Raw genomic sequence first — 23,177 nt, forward strand, 5'->3', positions numbered from 1 at the left:
AATTTCGAGGACTGTAGATGTCATTCCTTACAATACTTGGTGCATTGGAAACGTTATGATCCAGAGGAAAGGATGTGGGTTTCTGCATCAGAGGTGAACGCCCCCAGGCTGGATCATTCATTTCACACCTCTTATCACGAGAAACCTGGTCATGAGATGTTCAGAAGCCACTGGTACAAGGAAGGGGGGGTTACTTCATGGATATGTCAGAGGCTGCAGACCATTGCACTGCATCTGTCTGCAGAAGGTCTCATCAGCTTGCTTTGCAGACTTCTGCTAGGACCCAGTGGTCACCTCCCCCAGCTCTAATGGTCACACCTGGATCTGGGTGTTTATAACTCCCAACTTGCTGTTGGGAGTTGTGGGTGATATTTTCTATTTGCACTTTTCTGTTGAAGCTTGGAGCTGTAGCAGTTTGCTAACATCCTCTTTGGAGTTTGGAGGGCATCAGTGTTTCTCTCTGAGTCTACTCAAGCTAAGTGTCTCCCTTGTTTCATTGATCCAAGCTGTCTTTAGTGTTAGTGGGGTTCGACCAGCGTTACCCCTTCCTTCCCTAAGCGGGGTTTACCACTAGGGTCTGGCAGGGATTAGGTATCCTGCTCGGCGATAAGTGTGGAACCTATTTAGTCTGTTAGGGCAAACAGGGTGATGTTTGATCTGCCTAGGGTCTCCACTCTCCATTTCCCTAGTGTTGGCCCCCCTGACTCTTATCCCTTTGTTGCACTTAGTCTGTCCAATACTGTGCGGTGACATTCCGCTATTAAAGAGAATGAATATTCACTGCTCTCATTGAATAGTCATTCCCTTTTAGTAGCGGCCACGCGTCAATGCCCAGCAGCTGCAGGAAGCCTGCACTAATCAGCTGCTGGCATCGGAACGGGAAGCTGCGAGGTAGCGCAGGAAGGTAAGTAGAATGGTTTGTTTTTTTAATGTGTTTCTCATGAGGGCCATGTATACCGGGTTAGGGATGATTTGGCCCTGCATACCAGGATAGGGATGAGGGGGCCCTGCATACCAGGATAGGGATGAGGGGGCCATGCATACCAGGATAGGGATGAGGAGGCCATGCATACCAGGATAGGGATGAGGAGGCCATGCATACCAGGATTGGGGTGAGGGGGCCATGCATACCAGGATGTGGATGAGGGGGCAATGCATACCAGGATACGGATGAGAGGGCCATGCATACCAGGATAGGGGTGAGGAGACATGTATACCAGGATGGGGATGAGGTGCCTAATCATACCAGGATAGGGATGAAAGGGCCATACATACCAGGATGGGGTTGAACACCATGCATATCAGGATGGGGATGAAGAGGCTATCCATACCAAGATAGGGATGAGGGAGCCATGCATACTAGGATGGGGATGAGGGGGACATGCATACCAGGATGGGAATGAGGAGACTTTGCATACCAGGATAGGGATGAGGGGGCCATGCATACCAGGATAGGGATGAGGGCGCCATGCATACCAGGATAGGGAGGAGGAGGCCATGCATGCCAGGATTGGGGTGAGGGGGCCATACATACCAGAATGGGGATGAGGGGGTGTCACGATATTGTATGAAATATAATATGATGTTGTAGCTTTGCCCTTCAGCCCATGCTGGGGGCTAAACCCCCCCCTCCCTTCTCTCTCTGGCTCTCTTTGCTTGTTTGTGTCAGAATGTATGGTAGAAGAGGGTTTTATTGCCCTGGCCATAAATTCCCCTCCCATCTGTACTAGCTAGGACTGGTATAGAAGTCTCCAAAATCCTTGAGGGTCTTTGTTGTAATATGATAAGATTCTGGGCCACTGACTTGGGCTAAGAGAATAATAAATACATATTGCTAACATCCATCGGTGCATCTATCTATTGGTGATGTCACGGGCTGCGGTTTATAAGTTTCTGACAGATCCCCAGCAGTTAGTTTTTACCTGGGAAGCCCTGACTGCTAGCCTGATGCATTAGGACATATGGAAACTAGCCTGGTTGCCTGCAATGCTCTGAACACATGTTGATTTCTCATTTAACCCCTGTTATTTTTATAATTACCTTGTACATATTTTCAATTGTCTCATATTGTAACATCTTTATATAACTGTTTATAAACACTGCCTTAAACCTTTGATGGAGTATAATATTTAATACTAGATTCGTTCTTCCTGCTCTAAAACGTACCCTAAGTCTTCTGAAGGGAATTACGCTACTGTTTTGGGTTAGCTTTGGACCCGTTTAATCGAAGCTGGTGGCAGCATACCTTTGTACAGAGCCTTTGGGAGTCGTTGTAGTGACTGCGGCGTTGATAATTATTGTTCCTGCCTGAGTGGGAGTAGTTAATCGCGTCGCTGCAGCATGCCCAATAGCCAGTAAATAGCAGGCAGCCTTTCTGACGACTAATTACCCTAGGTGCAGTACCTAATGTGACCTGAGAGTAAGGGGGGCGCCAGAGAGCTGCAAGTTTCAAGTGGAACTGTAAGTGGGATATACATAAATCCCTGCAGTTCGTGGTATATTGAAGAGCAGTGGGATACCTAAAATAAGCCCCTGATGTAAACTAAGAAGTCAATAGCCTTGTGTGTTTTTCCATCACATTGTAGCAGTAGAGGGATAACTAAGATAAGCCCCCTGCACATGTTATAGCCGTCTGTTGGCCTAAAGTCACCCCGATCCGTGACGTAGGGGTGACGGTCACGGTGTGAATCTTGACAAATTGGTGGCAAGGCGGTGGGATATCTTAGCGCATTAGTGATTTGGTTTGAGCAATCATTCCTCTCACTAAAAACTTGCAAAGTTCTTGCGAGAACTAAATAAGTTTGGAGAACGAACTCAGTGTTTATTAGCCCTGAGACAATTGTGTGTACTGGTAATTATCCCTTCCTCTTCGTTTTTCTTTTATTTGGCAACCATGGTTGTGCTGGGAGAAAGCTTTTATAAGCAGCAGACCAAAGACGCCCTTATTGCCTTATGCAGGTCACAGCACATTAACTTTGCAGGCAAAAACAAAGCCCAACTGGTCTCAGATCTGGTGCAATGGGAAGCCGCTCTAGACCGCTCTTAAAGCCCAGTGGCCGCAGAAGCCAGCACAAGCAAACATGGTGCTGCAGTAGAGGTCCAACCACTGAATGCCGGCCCTACTAGCAATCAGGGCGAATTGGACCCCCACCTGCTGGTGGCCTTGGAAGAATTCCCCCCTGACGACCATGAGGGACATCAGCAGCTGATTCAGCAATGCCTGCAAGAGGCCCGAGCCGAGCGGGAGGCTGAGAGAGCTGAGCAGGAGGCTGAGAGAGCCGAGCGAGAGGCCCAGGCCCAGCGAGCCCAGCGCCAAGCCCAGCGAGAACATAAACGGGAGATGCTCTGGCAGGGGGGGATGCCCTCCACCGCCCAGAGCGTGAGCCTAGCAGTGCTCAGATACCGAAGCCCCGGCCCGATCACTTTCCTGTTATGGAAAAGGACGAGGACGTGGACACTTTTCTGCGGGCCTTTGAGAAAGCCTGCAGGCAGTACCAGTTGCCTACTCAAGAATGGGCACGATACCTGACCCCTGGGCTGAGAGGCAAAGCTTTGGAGGCATTTGCGGCCCTCCCTCAAGATGGTGACTATGAGGCCATCAAGCAGGCCCCTGATAACAAAGTACCAGCTTACACCTGAGGTTTACCGTAGAAAGTTCCGGAACCTCCAACGTGGCCCACATGACAGCTACAGCGATGTGGTGCATGGACTCAGGACCCACTTTAACCAGTGGATCCAAGGCCTGTCAGAGACCACCTTTGAGCAGCTGGGAGACCTGATGATCAAAGACCAGTTCTTATATCTTTGCCCAGCTGAGGTGCGACAGTTCATGATGGACAGAGAACCCAAAGACGTGACGAAAGCAGTGCAGATTGCCGATGCCTATGAGGCCAACCGTAGATCGGAAGTGCAGAAGCCAGTCACCACCAGCTGGAGAGGGGGTAAGCCTGCAACCAACGCCAGTACCCCTGCCAGCCAACACACCAGAGGTCCTGTCCCCGTGGCCAACAGCACCAGACCTACCACTGAACCTCGCCAGTGTTTCTACTGCAAGCGGACTGGTCGTATCAGTCCCCACTGTCCAGACAAGCCGAAGAACCCCCCAGCCAAGGCCCCAGGGCCTAATGCAGCAGTTCTTTTGGTGGGTGGTGTGGTTGGGAGGGTGTGTGACAACGTACAGCACGTAACTGTGGGAGGCCATGTTGGTACAGGCCTCAAGGACACCGGGGCTGAACGAACCCTCATCCGACCCGAACTGGCGGCCCCTGAAGAAATCATTCCGGGGAAAACCCTAACTGTCAATGGGATTGGGGGCATCAGCTGTCCTTTACCAATGGCCCGGGTTTATATTGATTTGGGTGTCGGGAGCGGGGTGAAGGAAGTGGGGCTGTCTGATAATTTGCCCACTGATGTTTTGTTGGTGACTGATTTGGGGAGGATGGTTGCATACTACGTCCCTGACACCCCTCCCCAATCTGCTAATGAGGGTAACGTTAACCCTGATGATGATGATGATGATGGGAAATCGCATGTGTTACCTGACCATGCTTTATCTTGTAATGATGCTTTATCTTGTAATGATGCAACTAACAACCATTTTTTCCCTAGGATTGATGGTGAAAATGTTGTACCTGTGCCAACTGAACCTGATAACCATTTTTCTGCAAAGGTTAATGTGTCCATAGGTACAGGCGTGCTCAGCCACGTCGCTCTGTGGAGTGAGACGGCTGAGGAACCCCTAGCAGGGGCAAGTGTCGGTGCTACAGGAAATGGGGAGAAGCATGGGAATCGTGAGAAAGGTGATGCCATGCAATTGACCAGTGCCAACAAGGAAGGTAACTGGCCCATAAGTAGCAATGCTCCTGAGGTAATGGGGGTGGATGGGGAGGTAAAGCCCATAGCCCATAGCAGCAGTGGCGGAAGACCGCCTACATAGCTGCTGTCACCCACAGAGTGCCCGGAACGCAGATAACTGTCTGCCTTCCGGACCCTCCTCAGTCATCATTGTGACTGAACAAGAGGTGGACCCAGAGCAGGTCCAAGAGGGTTCCCATGGGGAAGGGACCCTGACATCGCTTCTGGCTTCCCCTAGCCAGGAGTTTCAGGCCGCTCTGCGCACAGATGCGAGCCTAGAGAGTTTGAGACAACTCACCAAGACATCCACCTCTGTGACTGATAAGGAGAGGGTGTTCTGGGAACGAGGAAGGTTGTACCGGGAGACAGTACCCAGAAAATCACAAAAGGAGTGGTTGAGGGAAAGACAGCTGGTCGTCCTGCAACAATTCCAGGGTGAGTTGTTACGGATTGCCCATGAGATCCCGCTAGCTGGACACTTGGGGATCAGCAAAACTAAGGCCTGGTTGTCTCAACACTTCTATTGGCCTAAGATGGGGACAGATGTGTCAAACTACTGCCGCTCCTGTATCACCTGTCAAAGAGTGGGGAAGGCGGGGCCTGCTCTTAAGGCTCCCCTGATCCCTTTGCCAGGGATAGAGGAGCCTTTCCAGAGAATCGCAGTGGACATTGTGGGCCCGCTGGCCGTCTCCAGCAGCTCTGGAAAGCAATACATCCTTACTGTGGTAGGCTACGCTACCTGGTACCCAGAGGCAGTAGCTCTGTCATCAACTAGGGCAGATAAGGTGGCGGATGCCCTGTTGGCCATCTTTTCATGTGTAGGATTCCCCAGGGAGATGCTTACTGATCAAGGGACCCAATTTATGTCTTGCCTAATGGAGGCTCTCTGTAAGAGAATGCAGGTGAAGCACCTGGTATCGAGTGCGTATCACCCACAGACCAATGGCTTGTGTGAACGCTTCAATGGTACCCTCAAACAGATATTACGCATGCTGGTTGAGACCCAAGGGTGCGACTGGGAGCGGTACCTCCCACACCTGCTATTTGTTTACCGAGAGGTTCCGCAGGCCTCGACGGGTTCTCCCCCTTCGAGCTCCTGTACTTCAGGCGAGTCCGGGGACCCCTTGGGTTGGTAAGAGAATCCTGGGAAGAGGAGCTGAATCCTTCCGAAGTGTCCATAGTGGAGTATGTCATGCGCTTCCGTGACAAGATGCAGACCTTGATGCAGTTGGTGCATGACTACATGACGCAGGCTCAGGCTGACCAGAAGCACTGGTACAACCAGAACGCCTGGGAGCGGACCTTCCACGTGGGTCAAAAGGTGTGGGTGCTGGTCCCTGTACCAACGGATAAGCTTCAGGCAGCCTGGGAGGGCCCGTACGTCGTCCACCAACAGCTCAACCCGGTCACCTACGTTGTCACGCTTGACCACGCTCGGGGTAGGCGAAAAGCCTTTCACGTCAACATGATGAAGGCTCATCACGAACGTGAACCTTTCGTCCTACCGGTTTGCAGCTTGCCCGAAAAAGGGGAGGAAGACACCCTCCTGGACATGCTGGGTCCATCGAGGATGTGGAGGTAAGCGCCTCACTAACCGAACCCCAGCAGTTGCAGTTGCAAACCCCACTGGAACCCTTCCGGGCCGTTTTCTCCAACCGGCCTGGAAGGACTGAGTTAGCAGTCCACAAGGTGGACACCGGGAATCATACCCCACTACGGCGAACACCTTATCGAATCTACGACCAGGTGCAGCAGGTTGTGCACCAGGAGATCGATGAGATGTTACAGCTGGGGGTGATTCGACGGTCAAAGAGCGCGTGGGCTTCACCTGTAGTTCTCGTGCCAAAGAAGGACCGGACCACCCAGTTCTGCATGGACTACAGGGGGCTCAACGCCATCACAGCCTCTGACGCACACCCTATGCCGTGCATTGAGGAGCTGCTTGAGAGGTTAGCTGGTGCAAAATACCTGACAATAATGGATCTGAGTCGAGGATACTGGCAGATTCCCCTGAGCCCCAAGGCGCAGAAGAAGTCCGCCTTCATCACACCCTTTGGACTGTACGAGTCCACTGTCATGCCCTTCGGCATGAAGAATGCCCCTGCCACTTTCCAGCGGATGGTCAACCTCCTGCTTCAGGGACTGGAGAAGTACGCAGTGGCATACTTGGATGACATTGCCATCTTCAGTCCCTCCTGGAAGGAACACCTGCAGCATCTCGAGGAGGTGCTCAGGCAAATTCACCGAGCAGGACTGACTATCAAGCCGGGAAAGTGCCAGATGGGCATGAGGGAGGTCCACTACCTGGGGCACCGGGTAGGCAGAGGCACCCTAAAGCCAGAGCCTGAGAAAGTGGGAGCGATTGTGAACTGGTCCACTCCCAGGACCAAGAAACAGGTGATGTCCTTCCTGGGCACTGTAGGGTACTATAGGCGCTTCGTACAGCACTATAGTAGCCTGGCAAAACCCTTGACGGCCGTCACCAGGAAGAAACTACCCCACATCGTCATCTGGACCGATGGCTGTGAGGGGGCCTTCCAGACGTTGAAAACAGCACTGTGCAACGCCCCTGTGTTGCAAGCAGTCGACAGCAGTCTTGGTACAGACTGATGCCAGCGAGTTTGGCCTCGGTGCTCGCCAGGTTGCCTCGGAGGACCAAGAGCACCCCGTGTTGTACCTGGGCCGGAAACTTTTGCCGAGGGAAGTGGCCTACTCCACCATCGAGAAGGAGTGCCTGGCCATAGTCTGGGCCCTGCAACGCTTGCAGCCCTACTTGTACGGTCGCACCTTCGCCGTGGTGACCGACCACAACCCTCTGCGCTGGCTAAACGCCATGTGTGGAACCAATGGCAGGTTGCTACGCTGGAGCCTTGCCCTTCAGCAGTTTGACTTCACCATTGAACACAAAACGGGCAGGGAGCATGGAAATGCAGATGGACTGTCCCACCAGGGGGAACCTACTGAGGTGCGTATGGAGGCATACCGAGGGGTTCTGCCTCTGTAGCACAGACCAAAAGGTGGAGGTGTCACGATATTGTATGAAATATAATATGATGTTGTAGCTTTGCCCTTCAGCCCATTCTTGGGGCTAAAACCCCCCCTTCTCTCTCTGGCTCTCTTTGCTTCTTTGTGTCGGAATGTATGGTAAAAGAGGGTTTTATTGCCCTGGCCATAAATTCCAGGCTCGAAGCAAGTTACTCGTCCCCCTCCCATCTGTACTAGCTAGGACTATTATAGAAGTCTCCAAAATCCTTGAGGGTCTTTGTTCTAATATGATAAAATTCTGGGCCATCGACTTGGGCTAAGAGAGTAAGAAATACATATTGCTAGCGTCAATCGGCGTATCTATCCATCACTATAAGCATGAGTCTCCAAGTCCAACAGGGACAGAGTACGGATTTCTCTGGAATGGAGTGTCCCTACTAGCCTGAATTTAGTATCTATATAGAGCAAATCCTAATACAAGATGAATGCTGGGTGTGTTATGATCCTCACACGTTCTGTAGCGGAGATATAGGCATTAGACAAACTTGTGTTATATCTAGTAAGAGATAGGAGGGTCTGGGTAAGCCAGCCCTGTTGGTGATGTCATGGGCTGCGGTTTATAAGTTTCTGACAGATCCCCAGCAGTTAGTTTTTACCTGGGAAGCCCTGACTGCTAGCCTGATGCATTGGGACATATGGAAACTAGCCTGGTTGCCTGCAATGCTCTGAACACATGTAAGTTTTGATTTCTCATTTAACCCCTGTTATTTTTATAATTACCTTGTACATATTTTCAATTGTCTCATATTGTAACATCTTTATATAACTGTTTATAAACACTGCCTTAAACCTTTTATGGAGTATAATATTTAATACTAGATTCGTTCTTCCTGCTCTAAGACGTACCCTAAGTTTTCTGAAGGGAATTACGCTACTGTTTTGGGTTAGCTTCGGACCTGTTTAATCAAAGCTGGTGGCAGCATACCTTTGTACAGTGCCTTTGGGAGTCGTTGTAGCAACTGCAGCGTTGGTAATTATTGTTCCTGCCTGAGTGGGAGTAGTTAATCGCATCACTGCAACATGCCCAATAGCCAGTACATAGCAGGCAGACTTTCTGGCGACTAATTACCCTAGGTGCAGTACTTATTGTGACCTGAGAGTAAGGGGGGTGCCAGAGAGCTGCAAGTTTCAAGTGGAACTGTAAGTGGGATATACATAAATCCCTGCAGTTCGTAGTATATTGAAGAGCAGTGGGATACCTAAAATAAGCCCCTGCTGTAAACTAAGAGGTCAATAGCCTTGTGTGTTTTTCCATCACATTGTAGCAGTAGAGGGATAACTAAGATAAGCCCCCTGCACATGTGTTAGCCGTCTGTTGGCCTAAAGTAACCCCGATCCGTGATGTAGGGGTGACGGTCACGGTGTGAATCGTGACAGGGGGTCATGCATACCAGGATAGGGTTGGGGAGACATGTATACCAGGATAGGGATGAGGGGGCCATGCATTCCAGAATGGGGATGAGGGAGTCATGCATACCAGGATAGGGATGAGGAAGCCATGCATACCAAGAAGGGGATGAGGGGAACATGTATACCAGGATAGGGATGAGGAGACATGTATACCAGGATGGGGATGAGGAGGCTAAGCATACCATGATAGGGATAAGGGGGCCATGCATACCTGGATGGGGATAATGGGATCATGTATACGTGGATTGGGGAAATATATATCAGAATAGGGGATATTAGTACAGAATTGACCACATTTTTTTTTCAATTTTTTTTTCTAATTTCCTCCTCTAAAACCTTGGTGCGTCTTATGGTCCGGTGCATCTTATAGTCTGAAAATGGCTAAATAGGAGCATCTTCTTATGGGAAGAGATGAAGAAAATCAACATGCAAGTTCACTACAGCTAGCTAAAGAACTAGAAAGCCAAAGTGGGGTGAGTGTTTCTCATGACACAATACTGCATACACTGCCCAGAAATAGCATGCATGAGTGTTGTCCACAAAGAAGATTTCCCCTAAAGCATATGCATAAAAACGACTGCCTACAATTTGCCAGGGCCCATGCTGCAAATATGAAGAATATTGGAACTCTATACTCTGAAATGATGAGACCAAGATTAATGTTTTTGGAACTGATGGCTTCAAAACAATATGCCTATAAAAGTGAGGAGTGCAAAGGAAGATGCATGAAGCCTAAAGTCAAATATGGTGGTGGCAGTGTTCTTATGTGGGGCTGCATGAGTGCTGCTGCTGTCAGGGTGTTACATTTCAATGATGGTATCATGAATTCACAGATATACTGCTGTTTATTTAAAGAGAATATGTTACCATCAATCTGTGTTGTTGGTAGATTTTAATTTTTTTTCAAATGCAATGATCAAAAACACATCTAAGGTCATTGTTGCATACCTGAATAAGAAAAGGGTGAAAGTGATTCAGTGATGTTAAAGCAGCACTGGCTTCCCTGCACAAGTCCCCTTCCCACTCTAAGCAGGGATGCTGACATGTTCACTTACTCTCCCACGCTGCTCTGGTCATTGCAGTATCTGCTTCCTCCCAGAACCTGTGCATGGCACGCAGGTCTCCTAGGAGTGTGCTTAGGACGTGTGCACTCACTACCTTTTAAAGGGATACCACGTACTTTTGAAAACGCCCCCAGCCAATAGATGGGAGATGTCTGATATTTAAGGCACCCTCCCCTATTGGGAGGTGCCTTTTCAATATTAGTATGTGTGTTATCCTGCTACCTAGCTGTATTGTCCCTGTACCTATGCTCCCTGAATCTGATCCTGTCCATCCTGTCTGAACTTGATCCTGCCTGTCCCGTTGTAACCTGTTCCTGAGCTTGTCCTGCTTCTATCTAGTCCTGACGCTGATCTGTCTCATCCGTACCTGTACTGATATCCCTGACCTGTCCTGTCTGAACCAGCACCTGTGTTCCTCCACCCCAGTCTGCCCTGTTCCTAAATCTATCCCGTTTGTGCCTGATCCAGTACCTGGTCTGTCTACCAGTGCAGTTCTATATGGAACCTGTACTGTCTGACCAGCTGCAGATCCTCCTGTTAACCATTTCCTGGCTGGTGCTGCTTCCCTGTCCCTTTTGGAGGTCCTGACACCAGGAATTTCAGGGCCCCATACTGGCAACATTTTTGGGCTCCCTTGAGACTCTGCCTAGACTCCACCCCAGCTCTGCCTTCACCCTTCAAACCTTCCACAGTCTCACTGCCCACTCTTGGAAAAACTCTTCTTCTACGCCACTTCCTCACTGATCACACATTAACAGTTCCCATTTAACACCATATCACTTACTCTACAAAGCCAGCAGCTTTTCTTTTGGCCAAAGATTTTGTAGGCCGCCACCATAACTAGGAAGACTCTTTTGGCCGGGTATCCTAGAGTAGCACCTGGTGTCCACCTGGATTCAAGTGTAACCACACCATCAGGGGCTCTAAGTGAATAATCAGGTGGTCATGTAGATACACCCCTCCAGGATCTCCGCGGACTGTGGCACAGTGGTTCCACAACCACATGTGTAACATGTGGCTAAGTATGTCTCCTGATCTAAACCAAATCATACACTTATGGGGAATTCTGAAGAGGCAAGTTAAGAAATACTCTCCATCCAGCATCCAGGCTCTAAAATAGGTCATTCTCGAAGAATGGAAAAAGATAGCTGTTGCAACATGTCGCCAGCTTGTTCATTCCATGTCTAGAATACTTGGTGCTGTCCTTAAAAATCATGGAGAGCGTACAAAATACTAGATGTAGCAGTTTTGATGTGAGGAGTATTTCTTTTTTTTCATCAGCTAATTTGAGTAAAACTGAAGACTTTGAAATGATGACCCCAAGTGCTCTTTACTCGAGTTTGCCTAGTCTGCTCTGGTATGCACCAAGTATCACAGGTGCTGGAGTGACATGTTTGAGTCCCCGTGCCGGCTACATATTTTGTGGCTGCTAAACAGCCATGTGTATGTCAGGCAATCTTACCATGTTTTGTGGCTGTCTAATAGCCGCGAAACATGAGGGTGTGGGGACTCGATGCAATACCGGGTGCATATGCGGGCTTCCTAGGCAAACTCGAGTAGCAAGCACTTGGGCTCATCACTAACTATTAACCTTACATTCATTTTAGTGGTTTAAAATAATGTTCTATGAAATTCAGTCCTGTAAAAATTTGGGAAATTGTTTTTGTGTTCAGTGAAACATGTATTAAAATCTTACCATTCAAATCCACTATATAATTGTCTAAGGATCACTTCCGTCTTTCTGTCTGTCCTTCTGTCCTTCTTTCTGTCATGGATATTCATTGATCACGGCCTCTGTCTGTCATGGAAATCCAAGTCGCTGATTGGTCGTGGCAAAACGCCCACGACCATTGCCACGACCAATCAGCGACGGGCGCAGTCCAGCGGCAACATGGCCGCTCCTTCCTCCCCGCAGTCAGTGCTCGCTCCGTACTCCCCTCCAGTCAGCGCTCACACAGGGTTATTGGCAGCACTAATGGACCAGGTTATGCCGCTGTGTAACGCACTCCATTAACGCTTCTATTAACCCTGTGTGACCAACTTTTTTACTATTGATGCTGCCTATGCAGCCTTAATAGTAAAAAGATCTAATGTTAAAAATAATTAAAAAAATAGAAAATCATCATATGCTCACATTCCCGCTTCTCAAAACGATCCGGTGACCGCTCCATGCAAGTAGCAGGTTCCGGTGGCAAAGATGGTATGCGACAAGGACCTGTCATGACGTCACGGTCATGTGACCGCAACCTCATCACAGGTCCTGCGCACCTGCGCGAGAAGGACCTGCCATGACGTCACGGTCATGTGACCGCGACGTCATCACGGGTCCTGCGCTACCAACCCTGGGACCGGAAGCTGCCGAGTGCACCGCACACAGGCAACATGACTACAAGGGCTTTATTTTTTACTTTTTAACCTGCGACATACGTGGCTGGGCAATATACTACGTGGCTCTGTGCTGTATACTACATCGCGGTGCAATATGCTATGTGACTCTGTGCTGTATACTACGTCACTGGGCAATATACTACGTGGCTGGGCAATATACTACGTGACTGGGCAATATACTATGTGGCTGGGCAATATATTACGTCGCTGGGCAATATACTACGTGACTGGGCAATATACTACTTGACTGGGCAATATACTACGTAACTGGGTAATATAGTACGTGACTGGCAATATACTATGTCACTGGGCAATATACTACGTGACTGGGCTATATACTACCCAGATCAAAATTACTAATGACTTAATTACAGCCAAAGCTAACAGACAATTCTCTATACTCCTCCTCCTAGACCTGTCCTCTGCCTTTGACATAGTTGACCACTGCCTCCTACTACAGATCCTCTCTTCCTTTGGGGTCAAAGACGTTGCCCTATCTTGGATCTCTTCATACCTTGCCAACCGCACATTTAGCGTTTCCTACTCCAATACTACCTCCTCATCTCACTCCCTCTCTGTTGGAGTCCCCCAAGGCTCTGTCCTAGGACCCTTACTCTTCTCAATCTATACACTCGGCCTGGGACAACTCATAAGGTCCTATGGCTTCCAGTACCATCTATATGCCAATGACACTCAGATCTACCTCTCTGGCCCAGATGTCACCTCTCTTCTCTCCAGAATCCCAGAGTGTCTATCAGCCATATTCTCCTTCTTCTCCTCTCGCGTCCTCAAGCTCAATGTGGACAAATCTGAACTCCTCATCTTTCCTCCATCACGAATATCTTCCCTACCTGATCTATCTATCAAAATAAATGAAATCACACTTTCCCCTGTCCCCAAAATCCGCTGCATCGGAGTAACCCTTGACTCTGCCATGTCCTTCAAACTGCACATCCAAGCTCTCGCCACCTCCTGTCGCCTCCAGCTCAAAAATATTTCCAGTATCCGTCCTTTCCTCAACCCACACTCTACCAAAATGCTCGTGCAAGCCCTAATCATCTCCCGCCTCGACTACTGCAACATACTCCTCTGTGGCCTACCTTCTAACACTCTCGCACCCCTCCAGTCCATCCTTAACTCTGCTGCCCGACTAATTAATCTCTCTCCTCGCTACACTCCTGCTTCACCTCTTTGCAAATCCCTTCACTGTTTCCCAATTTCCCAGCGTATCCAGTTTAAATTACTAACACTGACCTACAAAGCCATCCATAACCTTTCTCCTCCGTATATTTCCACACTAATCTCTCAATATCTTCCCTCACGTAATCTCCGGTCCTCCCAAGACCTCCTCCTTTCCTCCACGCTTATTCGCTCCTCACTCAATCGCCTCCAAGACTTCTCCCGAATATCACCCATACTCTGGAATTCAGTGCCCCGACACATCCTGTTATCCACTACTTTTGAATCCTTCAAAAGAAACCTTAAAACCCACCTCTTCAAGGAAGCTTACAGCCTGTAAAGACCACACGGCCACCTCAATACCATTGGAGCTACTGCAACCCTCGACCTACTGTCTCCTTCCCCATAATCCTGTAGAATGTAAACCCGCAAGGGCAGGGTCCTCTTCCCTCTGTACCAGTCTGTCATTGTTAGTTTTGTTTACTGTAAGTGATATTTGTATTTTGATGTAACCCTTTCTCATGTACAGCACCATGGAATTAATGGTGCTATATAAATAAATAATAATAATACATGGCTGGGCAACATACTACGTCACTGGGCAATATACTACATGGCTGGGCAATATACTACATCACTGGGCAATATACTACGTGGCTGGGCAATATACTATGTGGCTGGGCAATATACTACGTGACTGGGCAATATACTACGTGGTTGGGTAATATACAACGTGGCTGGGCAATATACTACGTGGGCTGTGCAATATACTACGTGGACATGCATATTCTAGAATACCCGATGCGTTAGAATCGGGCCACCATCTAGTCTATCTATATAATCGTCTAAGGGTCACTTCCGTCTGTTTGTCTGTCACGTAAATCCCGCGTCGCTGACCAATCAATCCAGCGGCGAATTCGCACCTTCCTACTCTCCGTCAGTGCCCCCTCCATACTCCCCTCCAGTCAGCGCACACAGGGTTAATGGCTGCGTTACACCGCGTTATTCCGCGGTGTAATGCAGTCCGTTAACGCTGCTATTTACCCTGTGTGACCAACTTTTTACTATTAGTAAAAAGTAAAAAGATCTAATGATAAAAATAATAAAAAAAATAAAAAATCATTATATTCTCATTTTCCGGCGCCTTTCCCGCTCCTCGCGACGCTCGGTCCCAAGAATGCATTGCGGTCTCGCGAGATGATGACGTAGCGGTCTCGCGAGGAGCATTGCAAAACGCATGGCCTGGATCCGGGAGCCGCAGGAAGGTGAGTATATAACTATTTTTTATTTTAATTTTTTTTTAACAGGGATATGGTGCCCACATTGCTATATAATACGTGGGCTGTGTTAGATACTACATGTGCTGTGTTATATACTGCATGGGCTGTGTTATATACTGCGTGGGCTGTGTTATATCCCGATGACTACCTCTTGAAACTCATCAAGAGAATGCCAAGAGTGTGCAAAGCAGTCATCAAAGCAAAAGGAAGCTACTTTGAAGAACCTAGAATATAAGACATAATTTCAGTTGTTTCACACTTTTTTGTTAAGTATATAATTCCAAATGTGTTAATTTATAGTTTTAATGCCTTCAGTGTGAATGTACAATTTAAATAGTCATGAAAATGCAGAAAAATCTTTAAATGAGAAGGTGTGTCCAAACTTTTGGTCTGTACTGTATATATATATATATATATATATATATATACAGTGGGTTCAGAAAGTATTCAGAAAGTTCATTTTTTCCTCATTAATGTACTCTCTGCACCCCATCGTGACTGGAAAAAAAATAATGTAGAAATTTTTGGAAATTTATTAATAAAGAAAAACTGAAATATCCCATGGTCATTTTGCACAGTATTGAGTAGAAACACCCTTTTGAACAAGTACAGGCATGAGTCTTCTTGGGAATGATGCAACAAGTTTTTCACACCTGGATTTGGGGATCCTCTGCCATTCTTTCTTGCAGATCCTCTCCAGTTCCATTAGGTTGGATGGCGAATGTTGGTGGACAGTTATTTTCAGGTCTCTCCAGAGATGCTCAATTGGGTTTATGTCAGGAATCTGGCTGGGCCAGTCAAGAATGGTCACAGTGTTGTTCTGAAGCCACTCCTTTGTTATTTTAGCTGTGTGTTTAGGATCATTGTCTTGTTGGAAGGTGAACCTTCAGCCTAGTCTGAGGTCCAGAGCACTCTGGAAGAAGTTTTCATCCAGGATATCTCTGTACTCATGTTTCCTTCAATAACAACCAGTAGTCCCATCCCTGCAGCTGAAAAACACCATAGCATGATGCTGCCACCACCATGTTTCACTGTTGGGATTATATTGGGCAGGTGATGAGCAGTGCCTGGTTTTCTCCACACATACCGTTTAGAATTATCACCAAAAAGGTCTATCTTCGTCTCATCAATCCAGAGAATTTTATTTCTCATAGTCTGAGAGTTCTTCATGTATTTTTTAGCAAACTCTATGCGGGCTTTCATATGTCTTGCACTGAGGAGAGGCTTCTGTTGGGCCACACTGCCATAAAGGCCCGACTGATGGAGGGCTCCCTACTGCATCTCTGGAGCTCAGCCACAGTGATCTTGGGGTACTTCTTTACCTCTCTCACCAAGGCTTTTTCCCACAATTGCTCAGTTTTGCTGGACGGCCAGGCCTAGGAAGACTTCTGGTGGTTCCAAACTTCTTCCATTTAAGGATTATGAAGGCCCCTGTGCTCTTAGGAACCTTGAGTACTGCAGAAATTCTTTTGTAACCTTGGTCAGATCTGTGCCTTGCCACAATTCTGTCATTGAGCTCCTTGGCCAGTTAATTTGACCTCATGATTCTCATTTGGTCTGACATGTACTGTGAGCTGTGAGGTGTGTGCTTTTCCAAATCAAGTCCTATCAGTTTAAACACAGCTGGACTCCAAGGAAGGAGGATCACAAGGAAATGGACAGCATGTGACTTAAATATGAGTGTCTGAGCAAAGGGTCTGAATACTTATGACCGTATCATATTTCAGTTTTCCTTTTTAATAAATTTGCAAAAATTTCTTCATTTCTGTTTTTTTTCAGTCAAGATTTTTCTTTCCACTTCTCCCCAGAGTGGTAACTGGCAAACAGCCAGTATACGTGTCATCAAATATCAAAAACAGAAGTAACTGTTTAAAAACAAAAAGAGTTAAAACCACAAAACACACAACGTAAATATAGAAAAGAGAAAAAAGAGAGAATATGTAGATGTACTGTATAGCTGGAATTAGAGAAACGATGTGAAAGATAATTTTTCAGTGAATGTATAGGACAATTGAATAGTTTTTTTTTTGGCAAATTTTACTAGTGATCTGATTCACACGTATTTATATTATCTGTGTATGATGTATTTGCAAATCGCAAATTGTGATTGTTTACATACTTACTATATTGTTCTGATGCATTTGATGGCTGCCGCATCGTGCACATGCATGGTGGCAACATGTCCTCCTTGCGTTCTGGAAGGCATCCACATGGGTCCGATGTAGGTCAGTGACGTCACGAGAAACGTTCCCTCTGACCTGCGTCGGCATCCGGGATGTCCGGACATTAAGTGACGGGGATCGCATGCCCACTGCGCATGCGCTAACCAAGATGGCCCATCTAAATTCACCTGTGACGGCCACTATATAAAGATTATTAGCCACAACATGAGCCACACCGCCCCCCGAGGAAGTCCATCACGCGAAACGCGCGTCGGGGCGACGGCAGGAAGGCACTGAGCCCCACATGGATAAGCATACTTTAACTGGGAGCACTATTTGTGGCACATTAGGACTAATAGATTAACTACATCTGGATAATATAGGTTCATGCCTTAGTGGCCAGTCAATTGGAATATGTTTCACTGGGAATTTTCCCATATACTTTTTTGATATGACTGGCTATTAGAAAGAGCATGATTCCTTCTTCTATATCAGCATGCCATGGTATGCATACCAAGATTGACTTGACGCTCAGCAATCCTGCATTTTCTTTGTCACCTCACCTACCCATCTAGAGTAACCTTTTAAGTATTTTACATGTCTCTGTATATTTTTGTAATTACCGTATTTTATGCCATATAAGACGACTTTTTAACCCCTGAAAATCTTCTTAAAAGTCGGGGGTCGTCTTGGGAAATGCCGGAGGAGCCCCGATGTTGCACGAAGATACGCCGCCCCACAGCACAGAGCCCTGACGCTGCACGAAGAGGAGCCACCGCCCCATAGCACAGCACCCACACGGAACAAAGAGGAGCAGCCCAGCACAGAGACCCCACGCTGCAGCTACAATAAGGTAAAGGGGGATACTCCACTCACACTTTCCTGTGAGACGCCCCCTCTTCGTCATCGGGGCCACTCCCCCCCAAAAGGCACATTAGTCACCGGCCCTATAAGACGACACATGGCATATAAAAAGACCCCCGACTTTTAAGAAGATTTTATATTTTAACTGGAAAAGTTGGGGGGTCGTCTTATACGCCCAGTCGTCTTATACGCCGGAAAATACGGTAATAAACTTTTTCTGATATATTTCTATATAGTGTTGTCTAGTCTAACTATATAAACAGTAAGAAACTAAAAAATGATAGTGTTCGCCCCCTTAAAAATAGTCTGGGTGAAATGGTGGATGAGGATGAGGAAAAAGCCAATATGCTAAATAACTTTTTTTCATCAGTATTTAAGCAAGAAAATCCCATGGCAGACAATATGATCAGTGATAACAAAAATTCCCCATTAAATGTCGCCTGCTTAACCCAGCAGGAAGTATGGCGGCGTCTAAAAATCACTAAAATTGACAAATCTCCGGGCCCGGATGGGATACACCCCCGAGTACTGCAGGAATTAAGTACAGTCATTGAAGACTCCATAATAACAGGGTCTGTACCACAGGACTAGCGTATAGAAAATGTGGTGCCAATATTCTAAAAGGGGACAAAAACTGAACTCGGAAATTATAGGCCAGTAAACTTAACCTCTACGGTGGGTAAAATCCTGGAGGGCATTCTAAGGGATGCTATACTGGAGTATCTGAAGAGGAATAACTTTGAAAGATCAATCCGAGGATATCAAAAAAGTCAATTTCTGAACAAAATTCTATGTTTATTGTAGACCAAACATACAGTCAAAATTAGCCAACGTTTCGGCCACAATTGGCCTTTATCAAGGCGAAAATCTATAAGAGTACAATAACAGAAAAATAAAATTAATATATATAGCTCAAAATTATGAAAAATAATACATACAATTTTTGTATACCTACATTTTTTGTATACATATGTTGGTCAAACTAAATAATCAAGAAGGAAAACAAAAAAGTATACACCTGATAGCTCAGATATTAGATCTGCATATAATGTGTATAATAAGATCATGCAATCAATACTAAACAGATGGTCACCTACTCCACACATAAAGAAAGAACAAGCCATTAACCTGAGATAGATTTATAATCATCATATACGGTCTATAAGTAACAGCAAGATCAACAAACATAATAGATAAGAAAATATATGGACAAAAAGAAATTATATATATACCCTACGTGACACATTCACGGCACATTCAAGGAGGATCTTATAAAGCAAAGTGAAAAATGTCCCAGAGTAAACAGGATTACCTGTATGGTGGTACAGGAGGGGAACTGAAACAAAAAATGAAATGTATAGAAGTGAGTGATATATAGAGATGGAAAGATAAAAACAGTGCATCGATGCAGCCATAAGAATAAAGGATAGCAGTACCTATTGACCCAAGGAACGCGGGATCCTGGATACAGCCGCCATGGGAGAGAGGTGTGTGGCAAATGAGTGCCGGCATACTTATATGATGGGGACGCAATGCGTCAACCGGAAGGTCAATAAGACCGGAAGAAGGGTAAAAAGGGCAACACGACGACAGCGCACACGCCAGGCTAACAGGATGCGCATGCGCAATGAAAGAGACCAGGACGGAAATGGGGCAGCGATGCTAAAGTGAAGAAATTAGTAATATTAATATCAGAAGAGGGTGTAAGGCATGTGTACCGGCAATTATTAAAACGGAGACGCTATGTATCTACCGAAAGATAACTATGGAGCGCGTACGCCGAATCGTCCGAACGCGCATGCGCAATAGTAATAAGACAGACGGAAGTGGGGCAGCAATGCTGACCAATATGATCCATGTTAATGGTACAAGATAAAAAGGAATCGGTACCAATCAGCAAAGTCTAAAAATAAGAAATAAGAGAGATGGTGGGTATAGTAAGTAGCAAAAGGTGTGTATAGCTGATGACAAAAAAGCTGTACTAATCAAAGGGGAGATATCTTGGTAAAGGGGAAACATGCCGGAAACCCACAGTAAGGGAACTAAGAGGAGAATGGGAGCAGAGGTAAAAACCATATAAAACCAAAGAAGAAAATAGAGCCCACAAACCTGTAGGGAAATGACATACACCCAATCTGTGAAGATCCTTAGATTATGTCTAAGGAAAAAAGATAAACATAATACAATCTTTAATATAATTGCCTAGAATACTACTTCCTGCAATTTGTGCCAACTTCCGTGGCTTTGTCCAGAGCTAATGTCCGGAGCTAATGTCCGGAGCTAATGCCCGGAGCTAATGTCCGGAGATTAATTGCCTAGAATACTACTTCCTGCAATTTGTGCCAACTTCCGTGGCTTTGTCCGGAGCTAATGTCCGGAGCTAATGTCCGGAGCTAATGTGCGGAGATAATGTCCGGAGCTAATGTCCGGAGCTAATGTCCGGAGCTAATGTGCGGAGATAATGTCCGGAGCTAATGTCCGGAGCTAATGTCCGGAGCTAATGTCCGGAGATAAGTGACGTCAACAGTGTCCAGTGTCTGATTGGTTGATGCCTGCTGCGAGCGACCAATCAGAAACGTGCCGTACTGTGACACACTCCGCCCGCCATTTTGGTGTGATTTTTGAATTTTTACCTCACAGCAAGTTTCTACTGCATGGAGGCGGGCCCAGTGACGTTGCTCTTCAAGCTCCTGCCGAATTTTGGTCAAAAAAATGATAATACCATTTACCAAAACTATATATATTTAGTTGTGAAGTGGTTCAGTGACATTTTCACACCAATTATGAACTTTTGTTTGGTGTTTTCTCCATATACTGCCTATTATTTTTGTTCTTTCTTACTATTATTTATTAATTGTATTATTCTTACATTTGAATAAATAAAGTATATATGGATTCTAGACTCCCGATTCTTTAGAATCGGGCTGCCATCTAGTATGTTATAAAAAAGCAATATAATAACATATAACAAAATAAGACCATATACAATGTGAATGAGTAACCATCTGTGAAGATATATCGAGTATAGGTATAGGATAGCCACTATGTTATAGTAAACCAGAGTCCCTAAAGGTCCCCATTAGAGAAACGGGTATCAATAGAATAATTCATATTCCCTATTTAAGCCATTGGGTTCTAAAGTTTGAAGGGTATGAATCCAATAGGCTTCTTTCTCCTTAAGTTTCAGTACTCTGTTGCTTCCTCTTCTTGCAATAGGTATATTATCTATAATCTGGTATTGAAGCTGTGAAATATTATGATTATGTGAAATAAAATGGGCTGGAATGGGCAACATTATCCTCTTGCACCGAATAGTTGATTTGTGCTGGGATATACGGTCTCGGATATGTTGGGTAGTTTCACCAACATACCGAGACCGCAAGGACACTTGATGAGATAAACGACGTAGGTATAATCACAACTATAATAATTACGGATAGGGAAGCGTTTACCAGACCTCGGATGGGTAAATGTATGTAATGACCTTGTAGTGGGCATACAGAGCAGAATTTCAATATTTGCAGATGACACTAAACTCTGCAGGGTAATCAATACAGAGGAGGACAATTTTATATTACAGGATGATCTATGTAAGCTAGAAGCTTGGGATGATAAATGGCAAATTAACTTTAATGGGGATAAATATAAGGTCATGCACTTGGGTAGAAGTAATAAGATGTATAACTATGTGCTTAATTCTAAAACTCTGGGCAAAACCGTCAATGAAAAAGACCTGGGTGTATGGGGGGATGACAAAGTCACATTTAGCGGCCAGTGTCAGGCAGCTGCTACAAAGGCAAATAAAATAATGGGATGCATTAAAAGAGGCATAGATGCTCATGAGGAGAACCATAATTTTACCTCTATACAAGTCACTAGTTCGACCACACTTAGAATACTGTGTACAGTTCTGGTCTGCGGTGTATAAGAAAGACATAGCTGAACTAGAGCAGGTGCAGAGAAGAGCGGCCAAGGATGTTAGAGGACTGGGGGGTCTGCAATACCAAGATAGGTTATTACACTTGGGGCTATTTAGTTTGGAAAAACGAAGGCTAAGGGGTGATCTTATTTTAATGTATAAATATATGAGGGGACAGTACAAAGACCTTTCTGATGATCTTTTTAATCATAGACTTGAGACAGGGACAAGGGGGCATCCTCTACGTCTGGAGAGAAAAGAAGGTTTAAGCATAATAACCGATGCGGATTCTTTACTGTAAGAGCAGTGAGACTATGGAACTCTCTGCCATATGATGTTGTAATGAGTGATTCATTACTAAAACTTAAGAGGGGACTGGATACCTTTCTTGAAGTATAATGTTACTGGTTATACATACTAGATTCCTTGATAGGGCGTTGATCCAGGGAACTAGTCTGATTGCCGTATGTGGAGTCGGGAAGGAATTTTTTTCCCCAATGTGGAGCTTACTATTTGCCACATGGGTTTTTTTAGTTTTCCTCTGGATCAACATGTTAGGGCATGTTAGGTTAGGCTAGTGGTTGAACTAGATGGACTTAAAGTCTTCCTTCAACCTTAATAACTATGTTACTATGTTAGTCTATTTAGCTAGTCATTTGAGTACGTACATTGACTCTATTTGGGCATTTAACTCAGCTGTTCTCTATAGGTTTACTTTATTAACAGAGTATGAAAAACAATGTTTAATACATTTAAAAGGTGAGACACCACAGAGGAGACTTTTGGTGGGTATAGATGGATATGAGTATATACATAGTAGTAACTTAGTCGTGCATAATATAGGTAGTCAATCAGAAATGTATTATGCATCAAAGAAGCCACACTTGAAAAGATATGCTGAGTATATACAGAAAGTATACAGAAGATTTATTTGCATGCATAAAAGGTATAGATTCACTAATATCGTAGCAAGGTGAGCAGGTGGATCAAACAAAGCATCATAACTCAAATA

Source organism: Ranitomeya imitator, chromosome 3 (assembly GCF_032444005.1).
Source record: "Ranitomeya imitator isolate aRanImi1 chromosome 3, aRanImi1.pri, whole genome shotgun sequence".
In the NCBI taxonomy this organism is placed as follows: Eukaryota; Metazoa; Chordata; class Amphibia; order Anura; family Dendrobatidae; genus Ranitomeya; species Ranitomeya imitator.